This window comes from Arachis hypogaea, chromosome 10 (assembly GCF_003086295.3).
Source record: "Arachis hypogaea cultivar Tifrunner chromosome 10, arahy.Tifrunner.gnm2.J5K5, whole genome shotgun sequence".
Classification (NCBI taxonomy): Eukaryota; Viridiplantae; Streptophyta; class Magnoliopsida; order Fabales; family Fabaceae; genus Arachis; species Arachis hypogaea.
Window position 1 is genome coordinate 62,724,789 of NC_092045.1, and position 13,019 is coordinate 62,737,807.

A 13,019-nucleotide genomic window follows, 5' to 3' on the forward strand; every position below is an offset into this window, starting at 1 on the left:
AGCACGGCTAATCAGCTGTTGGTTCTCGATCATGTTGGAATAGAATCCATTGATCCTTTTGCGTTTGTCATCACACCTAGCAATCGCGAGTTTAAAGCTCGTCACAGCCATTCAATCCTTGAATCCTACTCGGAATACCACAGACAAGGTTTAGACTTTCCGGCTCCTCAAGAGTGGCCGCCATCAATTCTAGCTTATACCACGAAGATTCTGCTTAAGGAATCTAAGAGAAACTCATTCAATCTGATGTAGAACGGAGGTGGTTGTCAGGCACACGTTCATGGATTGAGGAAGGTGAGTGTCACGAATCATCACCTTCTTCATAATTAAGCGCAAATGAACATCTTAGATAGGAACACACACGTTTGAATGGGGAAATAGAAACAACTGCATTAATTCATCGAGACGCTGTAGAGCTCCTCACCCCCAACAATGGAGTTTAGAGACTCATGCCATCAAAGACTATGTAATTCAGATCTAAAAATGTCATGAGATACAAAATAAGTCTCTAAAAGTTGTTTAAATAGTAAACTAGTAACCTAGGTTTACAGAATATGAGTAAACTAAGATAATTGGTGCAGAAATCCACTTCTGGGGCCCACTTGGTGTGTGCTGGGGCTGAGACTTAAGCCTCTCACATGTTTGGGCTGTTTTTGGAGTTGAACGCCAGGTTGTAACGTGTTTTGGGCGTTGAACTCCAACTTGTAACCTGTTTCTGGCGCTTGACGCCAGACTGCAACATGGAACTGGCGTTGAACGCCAGTTTACGTCATCTATCTTTGAACAAAGTATGGACTATTATATATTGCTGGAAATTCCTGGATGTCTACTTTCCAACCCAATTGAGAGCGCATCAATTGGACTCATGTAGCTCCAGAAAATCCATTCCGAGTGCAGGGAGGTCAGGATCCAACAGCATCAGCAGTCCTTTTTCAGCCTAAATCAGATTTTTGCTCAGCTCCCTCAATTTCAGTCAGAAAATACCTGAAATCACAGAAAAATACACAAACTCATAGTAAAGTCCAGAAATATGATTTTTGCCTAAAAACTAATGATATTATACTAAAAACTAATTAAAACATACTAAAATCTACATGAAATTACCCCCAAAAGCGTATAAAATATCCGCTCATCACTACACTACTCCTACTCCTATGGAAGCCTCCTACACTAGTACTACCTAATGCCAACCTAATAATAACTAATTCCTTCATATGTCTTAATTCCCATTCATATAGCATTCAAATTCAGCCTTCAAGCCTTCCAAAATGAGCCAAAAGCCCTCTGAAAATGCGCAGCACGTGATTCATTTATACAACCACGTGTAGGGACCTGTGCATACGCACAGATAGCCGTGCACATGCACACATGGAAATTCCTTCTTGTACGCACGCATAGATGCTTATGCGCACGCACACTTCGCTGTGTGTGCTTTTCCTTGTTTTCTTCATGTTTTCTTTCTTGTACATGCTTTCTTCCTCTTTTGGCTATCAATTCTTGCCTCTATGTCCTGAGATTACTCAACAAACATGTCATGGCATCAAATGGAATAAAAGTGGAATTAAATTGCTCATTTCAAGCATAAAATCGCATGTTTTCACATTTAGGATCAAATTAGGGACAAAACACAAAAGTATGCTACTTGGGTGCTTAAGTGTGAGTTTATGTGCTAGAATCCATCCAAATTGAGTCAAAATATGTCATCAAATACGGACTCATCAATTCCCCCACACTTAAACAATAACATGTCCTTATGCTAAACCAACAAGGAGAAGGATGAAAAGGGGTAATCAACTTATTAAATGTAACTATCTATATGCATGCAAGTATGTATATGCTATCGATACCTAGATATCTATCTATACTATAGTATCTATATGAAACTGGTGAAAACAAACAAACGAATTCCCAAGCAAGTATAGACAAATAGGGCAAAGCAAGGAAATAATACAATGAAAGCAAGATATAAAGAATTGATTCAAGTTTCAAAATGAAGCAACTTGCAAGAATGCATGATAAGAAGTATGGAAATATAGAGCTGAGTAATTGAACCCTCACTAGGTATGTATACGCTCTAATCACTCGGTGCCTATGGGTCGATTCACTCAAATCTCCTCCTAATCATGCTTTCAAGGATTTTCTTTTCATCTAACAATCAACAAACAAGTGATGCATGAATGCAATTATCATGAGGACTTATTAGGGTTGAAATAGAGTTAGGGTTAAGGTGGGATAGATATGGCTAAATGGACTAATTTGATTTGAATCCTTGATTAGTTTAAGTTTTCCGCTCAACCTATATCAACCAAATGAAAACAAAATGCAATCCTAACCTTCCATCATTCTTTTTCACAAACACTCATGTATGCTTTCTCATTCAATTCCCATATGCATTTCTTATTCACTTTTGTTAGGGGTAACCTTTGTTCCCTTTTTATTGATGAAGTTTTTTTTTTTTTGAAAGGAATGCATATGGTTTAGTAGTTCATACATGTTTGTTCCCATTTTCCAAAATTTTTAATGAAATACCCAAATTAAACATTTTCATTCACTACCAATGTTTCCCAAAATTCTCTCACACTTAAATGTTACACACTCTTCAACCTAAGATAATCAAGGATACAATCCAAGGTAATTCATGGTTTTCTGATTAAGGTTGTAATGTGCTAATATCAAGAACAATGGGATAAATAAAGCTCAAACGGGTTAACAACGGTAGATGCAAAGGGTAGGCTGAAGACAAGTCATCTTAGCCTAGTTTTACTAGTCTTTTTCTTTGATTTTCATTTGGTTTTATGCACTTTCTTGAGCCACAAGTAAGCCAATTGGGTAGAATTTCATGTTTCCTTTGATTCAATCAACCATGGATTAATTGATGCATTTTCATGAGTTTTTGTGCCATAATTGCTTATATGACAAGAAGAAGAATAACTCTCATGATTATGGCATAGCTTTGATACAATTGTTGATTGATGATAGGTGGAATAAAGCTTGGAAGAAGGTTGCAAGAATGGGCTTGGAAAGAAGGGATTCACGTTTGAGCTCACGTTTGCCTCAAACGTGAACTCAAACGTGAGTAGCAGCTGAAAAACACCCTGTTGAGGTCGCCCACATTTGCGCCAACATTTGCCTCAAACGTTGAGGCAAACATTGGTTGAAGATGAAGCAGGGGGAGGGCCAACGTTTGCGCCAACGTTTGCCTCAAACGTGAGGTCAAACGCTGGCGCCTGAACACCACTCAAGGAAGGCAATGTTTGCGCCAACGTTTGCCTCAAACGTGAGGTCAAACGCTGGCGCCTGAACACCACTCAAGGAAGGCAATGTTTGCGTCAATGTTTGCCTTAAACGTGAGGTCAAACGTTGGCGCCAAAAAAAATAAGAAAGATCACCCCTGGGCACAGAAATGTTTGCGCCAACGTTTGCCTCAAACGTGAGGTCAAACGTTGGCTACATTTTAGCATGGAAGAGCATGGAAGAGCACCCTGTTTGATGCCTTGGTTGAGCCACGTTTGTGCCAACGTTTGCCTCAAACGTTAGGCCAAACGTTGGCCAAAAGAGAAGCTTGGAGGGAACCACGTTTGAGCTCACGTTTGACCTCAAACGCTGGCTCAAACGTGGATGACAGCAGAAAGGCCGAGCTGCATAATTGGCACACGAAGGCGTTTGAGTCAACGTTTGCCTCAAACGTTAACTCAAACGTAAATCCCCAAGGCCCAAGTTGCAAACGGATTTCTCCCCAACACCAAGAGCAATCAACAGAGGCTTTTGTCTACCCAATTCCATCAAGAGCAAGGGCCCAATTCAAGGCTTGAAGATCATTTGAAGAAAGTGTATAAATAGCTTAGAATATAAGTTTTCGGGGAGCTTTTCTTTTGGGAGTTTTTCTTTTAGTTTTGCTGGGTAGTTTTGGAAAGCTTTTGGTTTTGAGTTATTTTGGGATTCTGAGTCTTGGGGAAGGAGAATTGAATTCTCTTCCTCTTAGTTTTCTTGTTTTCAATTTCATTTACACTTGTCTTGAATCTTGGGTTCAAGAATTGAGGAAATTCTGTCTCAATTTCACCTCACTGTTTGATTTACCGAACCATTTTGAGAAATTGAAGTTTGTATTTACTTTTCTACATCGATCTCTTCTTTAATTTTGCAATCGCTCTCTAAATTTGGATCTAGGAAGGCATTGAGATCTAGACTTAGTTATCTAGTCTCTTGGGTCCTGAGATCTGCCGGTTTCCACTTTCAATTCTTCTGTTGAATGCTTCTTCAAGCCAATTTACATTTTCTGTTTGAAACCTGCTGCAATTAAATTCATCTTTTACTTTCCTGGTTGTTGCAATTTACTTTTCTCTTGTTTAATTTCTGCAATCCCACGTCCCTAACCCCTTTAAGATTCAAGCAATTTACATTTTTTGCAATTTAAGTTTCTGCAATTTACATTACTTGCACTTTAAGATTCAGCTTCTTTACTTCTTGTTCTCTTTAATTTACTGCAATTATCCCTCTCCCTTTTAAATTTCATGCAATTTAGCTTCTGCCGGATACAAATCACTCAAATCAACTCTTGTTCGCTTGACTAAATCAACCACTAAACTAAAATTGCTCAATCCTTCAATCTCTGTGGGATCGACCTCACTCCTGTGAGTTTTATTACTTGATGCGACCCGGTGCACTTGCCGGTGAGTTTTGTGTTGGATCGTTTTCCGCACATCATAGGCTATATGGGTGAGTGAGCTTAATCAAAGATAGCCTCAATCATGCTCAATGCAATTCAAAACATCAATCATTGGAAATAAAGAATCAAGCAAAACCAAGATTACAATCATAGAAGAGAAATAGCACACAATGAACAAAATTAGTGGTTAAAATGTGTAACCACTCAATATAGCTCAAAAACTCACAAGGTATTTGTTCTTTACTCTTCTGTGTTCCATAAAAATCATTCAAGCAAGTTTAAAAATAATTTTCCAAACCAATTCTTTAGAAAGCTCCTGAAACAAAATTCTTGAAAATCTTTGTTGTTTCTCACAAAAATTATTTCCTATATGTATGTATGTATGTTGTGATGGATTCCAATTTTTCAAAATTTTCTAGTTCTTTTTCTAATTTTCAACAAGCAAAAAGTAACATGAACAATTATGATCAAAATGAACTAGGCCTATACTATTCACATCATCCAATCACAATCCAGATCTATACTATATACCAAGCAATATAAAATGCAATATGTATATATATACCCAAAATGAAAGTGCAATAATAAATATAACTAGAAACAACTAATATATATATATACCAAAGTAAAATGTGCATAAGTCAAAGTACTAAAGATATCCACAAAAAGTATAATAAAAACTGAAATAAACGAAATGAAAAGTGTTCAAAAGAGAATGTTTGCACCCAAAAAAAATAGTAGATCCTTACAAAATTTTGATGAGTGAGAATTTGCGTTGATCTAGAATTTCTCAAAATAAGATCACTTCGTTGCAAGTATAGCTAAATCAACAACCAACTCTCAACATCAAAATTTAGATATTTGATGTGTGGAAAACGATCCAACACGAAACTAACCGGCAAGTGTACCGGGTCGCATCAAGTAATAATAACTCACATGAGTGAGGTCGATCCCACAGGGATTGAAGGATTGAGCAATTTTAGTTTAGTGGTTGATTTAGTCAAGCGAATCAAGTATTGGTTGAGTGATTTGTAGCTGACAGAAGCTAAATTGCTTGAAATGTAAAGGGAGAGGGGTAATTGACTGAAATTTAAAGTGCAGAGAAATTAAAGAGGCTGAATCTTAAAGTGCAAGAAATATAAATTGCAGAAACTTAGATTGCAAGAAATGTAAATAACTGAATCTTAAAGTGCAAGAAATATAAATTGCTTGAATCATAAAAGAAATTGGGAATTGGGATTGTAGGATTTAAACAAGCAGAAGTAAATTGAAACAAGCGGAAAGGAAAAAGATGAATTAAATTGAAGTAGATCTCAAACAGAAGAGTCAAATGCTTTGAGAATGTAAAACAGAAACTGAATTGTGCTTAATTGCAGCAAATTAAAAGATGGTTGAAGATCTCAGGAGTGGAAAAGACTAGAAAACAAGTCTAGATCTCAAATCCTTCCTTGATCCAACAAGAACAATTGCAAAAGAAATAAAGAGAAGTAAATTGCAAAAAGAGTAGAAGATGAAGCAGTAAACAGAAATTGGAATTCAATTATGCAGAAAAGTAAACAAGAGGTCTCAAGGTGAGAGTGAAACAGAAGTTCTTCAATTCTCCACCCAAGATCCAAAGCAAAAGTAAAGAGTGCGAAAGTAAGAACAAGGAAGAAGAGAGATCAATTCTCCTTCCCAATTCTCTAAGAACTAAATTCAAGAGTAAAAGTTCAAAATGTAAAAAAAAAAAAAAGTTCAGAGTAAAAAATGAAAATTAAGATGAAGGTTCAAAAGTAAAGATAAAAGGTCCTAACTAAATCAAACTAGCTTCTATTTATACACTTTCTATTCTTGGATTTTAGAATTTGGATGGGCTTTTGATTTGGTGAAGAAATGAATTAAGTTGGATTTTTAATTGAATTTCATCCCATGTTGTTCCCAGGAGGCTGCTCTGCTCTTGTGGAGAGCGGAGCAGTGAAGCTTTGTGTGGGGAATCTTTTTGCGTGCCAAGGCTTGGAGAGGCACCAGGGGATTGCCCTGCTCTTGTGGAGAGCGGAGCAGTGTGTGTCTTGCGCCCTTGAAATATTTCGCATGCCAATTCTTAGACATTATTAGGGTAGCGCTCAAGTGGTGCTAAGAGCGCAGCTTCCTTGCTTTGTTAGTGAAGCCTTCGTGTTCGAGACTTGCTGGGACCATTTTGGCCAATTTTTGGCTTATTTTCCTTTGTGAGTAGTGATGAGCGGATAATTTGTATACTTTTTGGCATTGTTTTTAGTATGTTTTTGGTATGATATAGTTAGTTTTTAGTATATTTTTATTAGTTTTTAGTTAAAATTCTCTTTTCTGGACTTTACTATGAGTTTGTGTGTTTTTCTGTGATTTCAGGTATTTTCTGGCTGAAATTGAGGGACCTGAGCAAAAATCTGATTTAGAGACCAAAAAGGACTGCAGATGCTGTTGGATTCTGACCTCCCTGCACTCGAAGTGGATTTTCTGGAGCTACAGAAGCCCAATTGACGCGCTCTCAACGGCGTTGGAAAGTAGACATCCTGGGCTTTCCATCAATATATGATAGTCCATACTTTGCCCAAGATTTGATGGCCCAAACCGGCGTTCAAAGTCACCTCAAGAAATCCCAGCGTTAAACGCTGGAACTGGCACCCAAATGGGAGTTAAACGCCCAAACTGGCACTAAAGCTGGCGTTTAACTCCAAGAAGAGTCTCTGCACGAAATTTGCTTCATTGCTCAGCCCAAGCACACACCAAGTGGGCCCGGAAGAGGATTTTTATGTCATTTACTCATTTCTGTACACCTTAGGCTACTAGTTCTTATAAGTAGGACCTTTTACTATTGTATTAGAAGACTTTTTGGTAGCTATCTTCATTTTGTATGCTATCTTAGATCCTTGGGAGGCTGGCGATTCGGCCATGCCTAGACCTTATGCTTATGTATTTTCAACGGTGGAGTTTCTACACACCATAGATTAAGGTGTGGAGCTCTGCTGTACCTCGAGTATTAATGCAATTACTATTGTTCTTCCATTCAATTCCGCTTGTTCTTTGTCCAAGATATCACTTGTTCTTCAATCTGATGAAGGTGATGATTGACGCCCATCACCATTCTCACCCATGAACAAAGTGACTGACAACCACTCTTGTTCTACAAGCAACTAAGGCCATAGTGAATATCTCTTGGATTCCTGATTGCACGATGCATGGTTGATCGCCTGACAACCGAGTGCTCGCCTGACAACCGAGCCAACCATTCCGTGAGATCAGAGTCTTCGTGGTATAGGCGAGAACTGATGGCGGCATTCAAGAGAATCCGGAAGGTCTAACCTTGTCTGTGGTATTCTGAGTAGGATTCAATGACTGAATGACTGTGACGTGCTTCAAACTCCTGAGGGCGGGGCGTTAGTGACAGACGCAAAAGAATCACTAGATTCTATTCCGGCCTGATTGAGAACCGACAGATGAATTCCGCTATGCTGTGACAGAGCATATGCAATCGCTTTCACTGAGAGGATGGGAGGTAGCCACTGACAACGGTGAAACCCTTGCTTAAGCTTGCCATGGAAAGGAGTAAGAAGGATTGGATGAAGACAGTAGGAAAGCAGAGAGACAGAAGGGAAGGCATCTTCATGCGCTTATCTGAAGTTCCTACCAATGAATTACATAAGTATCTCTATCTTTATCTTATTGTTATTTTCGTTCATCACCATCACCATTTGAGTTTGCCTGACTAAGATTTACAAGATGACCATAGCTTGCTTCAATACTAACAATCTCCGTGGGATCGACCCTTACTCGCGTAAGGTTTATTACTTGGACGACCCAGTGCACTTGCTAGTTAGTTGTGCGAAGTTGTGTAATGCCATGGTACTGAACTACCAAGTTTTTGGGGTTCATGACCGGGGATTATGAGAGTTGTGAAAAAGTATAGTTCACAATTTCGCGCACCAAGTTTTTGGCGCCGTTGCCGGGGATTGTTCAAGTTTTGAGCAAGCTTTTGGTAACATCAGTGCCAAGATCCGGCAACAACACCAATTTTTTTGGCGTTATTGCCAGGGATTGTTCAAGTTTGGACAACTGACGGTTCATCTTGTTGCTTAGATTAGGTATTTATTTTTTTCGAAATTCTTGAAGATGAATTCTATAGTTTCATGATTATTTGTTGAAATCTGGCTGGCTGAGAAGCCATGTCTAATCTCATTGGACCGAGGTTTCAACTTATCACCACAAGAGCTTGTTGATTCTTATCAATCTTGCTTTTGGAGCAGTGATCTGCTAAGGCTTGGCTGGCCTCTGGCCATGTCTAGTGTTTTGGACCGAAGCTTTCTTTGAAAGCTTGGCTGGCTGTGAAGCCATGTCTAATTCCTGGACCGGAGTCTTAGACTAGCATTGCACTGATTCCTGGAATTCTCATTAAGAATTTTGATATCTTTTTCCACTTAATTTTCGAAAAACACAAAAAAAATTTTACAAAATCATAAAATCCGAAAATATTTCTTGTTTGAGTCTAGTGTCTCATCTTAAGTTTGGTGTCAATTGCATGCATTCATTCATGTATCTTGGTGATCTTCAGGATGTTCTTGAGGATTTACTTGCTCTAATCTTTGAATTCTATTGACTTGATTGTTTTGTGTGTCTCATATGCATTTTCATTTTGTTAGTGACAGTAGTATACAAACTGCTAAGTTTGGTGTCTTGCATGCATTGTTATTTGATTCTTGTTGCATTTTGATTTTTCCTTATTATTAAAAATCCAAAAAATTTTTTAATTTGTGTCTTTTCAAGTCAATAATACAGATAATTGAAGATTCAGAACATACAGCAGAGGAATTGCACAGAAAAAGCTGGGCGTTCAAAACGCCCAGTGAAGAAGGACAAACTGGCGTTTAAACGCCAGCCAGGGTACCTGGTTGGGCGTTTAACGCCCAAAAGGGTAGCATTTTGGGCGTTAAACGCCAGAATGGATACCATTCTGGGCGTTTAACGCCAGGATGGCTAGACGGGAAGATTTTGTTTTCAAATCAAATTTTTTCTAAGTTTTCAAAGTTTTTCAAAATCAAATCTTTTTCAAATCATATCTTTTCAATCAAATGTTTTCAAAATCAATTTCTTTTCTTTTTCAAAGATACTTACTAACAATTAATGATTTGATTGAACATTTCTTGCCTTTTCTGTTGAGGAAGGTTTTATGTTTGAATCATATCTTTTCTTGTTAGGCAAGTCATTAATCTTTAAAATCATATCTTTTCAAATTATTTTCAAATCAAATCTTTTTAAAATGTTTTTCAAATCATATCTTCTCAATCACATTTTTTTAAAAATCAATCATATCTTCTTAACCACATCTTTTTCAAAATAGTTTTCAATCAAATCCTTTTGATTTCTAATTTCAAAATCTTTTCCAAAAATCACTTGATTTCTTTTCCATTTTCATTTTCGAAAATTAAGTAATGTTTTTCAAAAATGTTTTCAAAATTTTTCACTTAATTTTCGAAAATTACTTCCCTCCTTCTCACATCCTTCTAATTATGGACTAACACTATTCCTTAATGCAAAATTCGAACTCCATCTTCTTTGATAAGTTCAAATTTTCTACCTCTGTCTTCCATTTTTCTTCCTCTGACACCTCAAGGAATCTCTATACTGTGACATAGAGGATTCCATATTTTCTTGTTCTCTTCTCTTTCTTATGAGCAGGAGCAAAGACAAAGGCATTCTTGTTGAGGCTGATCCTGAACCTGAAAGGACCTTAAAGAGAAAGCTAAGAGAAGCCAAGGCACAACTCTCTTTAGAGCACTTGAACGAACTCTTCAAGGAAGAGGAACAAATGGCAGCCGAAAACAACAACAATGCCAACAATGCAAGGAAGGTGCTGGGTGACTTTACTGCACCTACTCCCGACTTCTATGGGAGAAGCATCTCTATCCCTGCCATTGGAGCAAACAACTTTGAGCTTAAGCCTCAATTAGTTTCTCTAATGCAACAGAATTGCAAGTTCCATGGACTTCCACTGGAAGATCCTCATCAGTTTTTAGCTGAGTTCTTGCAAATCTGTAACACAGTCAAGACTAATGGGGTTGACCCTGAGGTCTACAGACTGATGCTATTCCCTTTTGCTGTAAGAGACAGAGCTAGAACATGGTTGGATTCTCAACCTAAAGAAAGCCTGGACTCTTGGGAAAAGCTAGTCAATGCCTTCTTGGCAAAGTTCTTTCCACCTCAAAAATTGAGTAAGCTTAGAGTGGAAGTCCAAACCTTCAGACAGAAGGAAGGAGAATCCCTCTATGAAGCTTGGGAAAGATACAAACAATTGATCAGAAAGTGTCCCACTGATATGCTTTCTGAATGGAGCATCATAGGTATTTTCTATGATGGTCTCTCTGAACTGTCCAAGATGTCTTTGGATAGCTCTTCTGGAGGATCTCTTCATCTGAAGAAGACGCCTACTGAAGCTCAAGAACTGATTGGAATGGTTGCAAATAACCAATTCATGTACACTTCTGAAAGAAATCCTGTGAACAATGGGACTAGTCAGAAGAAAGGAGTTCTTGAGATTGACACTCTGAATGCCATATTGGCTCAGAACAAAATATTGACCCAACAAGTCAATATGATTTCTCAAAGTCTGTCTGGAATGCAAAATGCACCAAGCAGTACTAAGGAAGCTTCATCTGAGGAAGAAGCTTATGATCCTGAGAACCCTTCAATGGAAGAGGTGAATTACATGGGAGAATCCTATGGAAACACCTACAATCCTTCATGAAGGAATCATCCAAATCTTTCATGGAAGGATCAACAGAGACCTCAACAAGGTTTCAATAACAATAATGGTGGAAGAAATAGGTTTAGCAATAGCAAGCCTTTTCCATCATCTTCTCAGCAACAGACAGAGAGTTCTAAGCAGAATAATTCTGACTTGGCAACCATGGTCTCTGATCTAATCAAAACCACTCAAAGTTTCATGACTGAAACTAGATCTTCCATTAGGAATTTGGAAGGACAAGTGGGTCAGCTGAGCAAGAAAATTACTGAACTTCCTCCAAGCACTCTCCCAAGCAATACTGAAGAAAATCCAAAAGGAGAGTGCAAGGCCATCAATATGGCCGAATTCTGGGAGGAAGGAGAGGCAGTGAACGCCACTGAGGAAGGCCTCACTGGACGCCCACTGACCTCCAATGAGTTCCTCAATGAGGAACCATGGGAATCTGAGACTCAAGATGAGACCATAGAGATTCCATTGGACTTACTTCTGCCATTCATGAGCTCTGATGAGTATTCTTCCTCTGAAGAGGATGCGTATGTCACTGAGGAGCAAGTTGCTAAATACCTTGGAGCAATCATGAAGCTAAATGACAAGTTATTTGGAAATGAGACTTGGGAGGATGAACCCCCTTTGCTCACCAAAGAACTGGATAACTTGTCTAGGCAGCAATTGCCTCAAAAGAGGCAGGATCCTGGGAAGTTTTCTATACCTTGTACCATAGGCACCATGACCTTCAAGAAGGCCTTGTGTGACTTAGGGTCAAGTGTGAACCTCATGCCCCTCTCTGTAATGGAGAAATTAGGAATCTTTGAGGTGCAAGCTGCAAAAATCTCACTAGAGATGGCAGACAACTCAAGAAAACAAGCCTATGGACTTGTAGAGGATGTTCTGGTTAAGGTTGAAGACCATTACATCCCTACTGACTTCATAATCCTAGAGACTGGGAAATGCATGGATGAATCCATCATCCTTGGCAGACCCTTCCTAGCCACAGCAAAGGCTGTGATTGATGTTGATAGAGGAGAGTTGATCATTCAAGTGAATGAAGAATCCTTGGTGTTTAAGGCCCAAGGATATCCTTCTGTCATCATGGAGAGGAAGCATGAAGAGCTTCTCTCAAAACAGAGCCAAACAGAGCCCCCACAGTCAAACTCTAAGTTTGGTGTTGGGAGGCCACAACCAAACTCTAAGTTTGGTGTTGAACCCCCACATTCAAACTCTAAGTTTGGTGTTGGGTGGTTCCAACACGGTTCTGAACATTTCTGAGGCTCCATGAGAGTCCTCTGTCAAGCTAATGAAAATAAAGAAGCGCTTGTTGGGAGGCAACCCAATGTTTTATAATTAATTATTTTCTTTTGTTATTTTATCCTTTTTTTGTAGGTTGATGATCATAAGAAGTCACAAAAACAATGAAAAAAGCAAAAACAAAATGAAAAACAGGAAGAAAAACAGCACACCCTGGAGGAAGATGCTGCTGGCGTTTAAACGCCAGTCAGCCTAGCAGTTGGGCGTTTAACGCCCAGTCTGGCACCATTCTGGGCGTTTAACGCCAGAAAGGGGCACCAGACTGGCGTTAAACGCCAGTAAAGGGCAAGAACC

General features: G+C 38.7%; 1 non-coding gene across 1 annotated transcript; it reads right to left on the reverse strand.

The window, feature by feature from the left end:
• Positions 1-10,889: 10,889 nt before the first annotated feature.
• Positions 10,890-10,997, reverse strand: LOC112718981 (small nucleolar RNA R71). Its single transcript, XR_003161306.1, has one exon. It is a non-coding gene; the product is annotated as a small nucleolar RNA R71 (small nucleolar RNA).
• Positions 10,998-13,019: the final 2,022 nt, after the last annotated feature.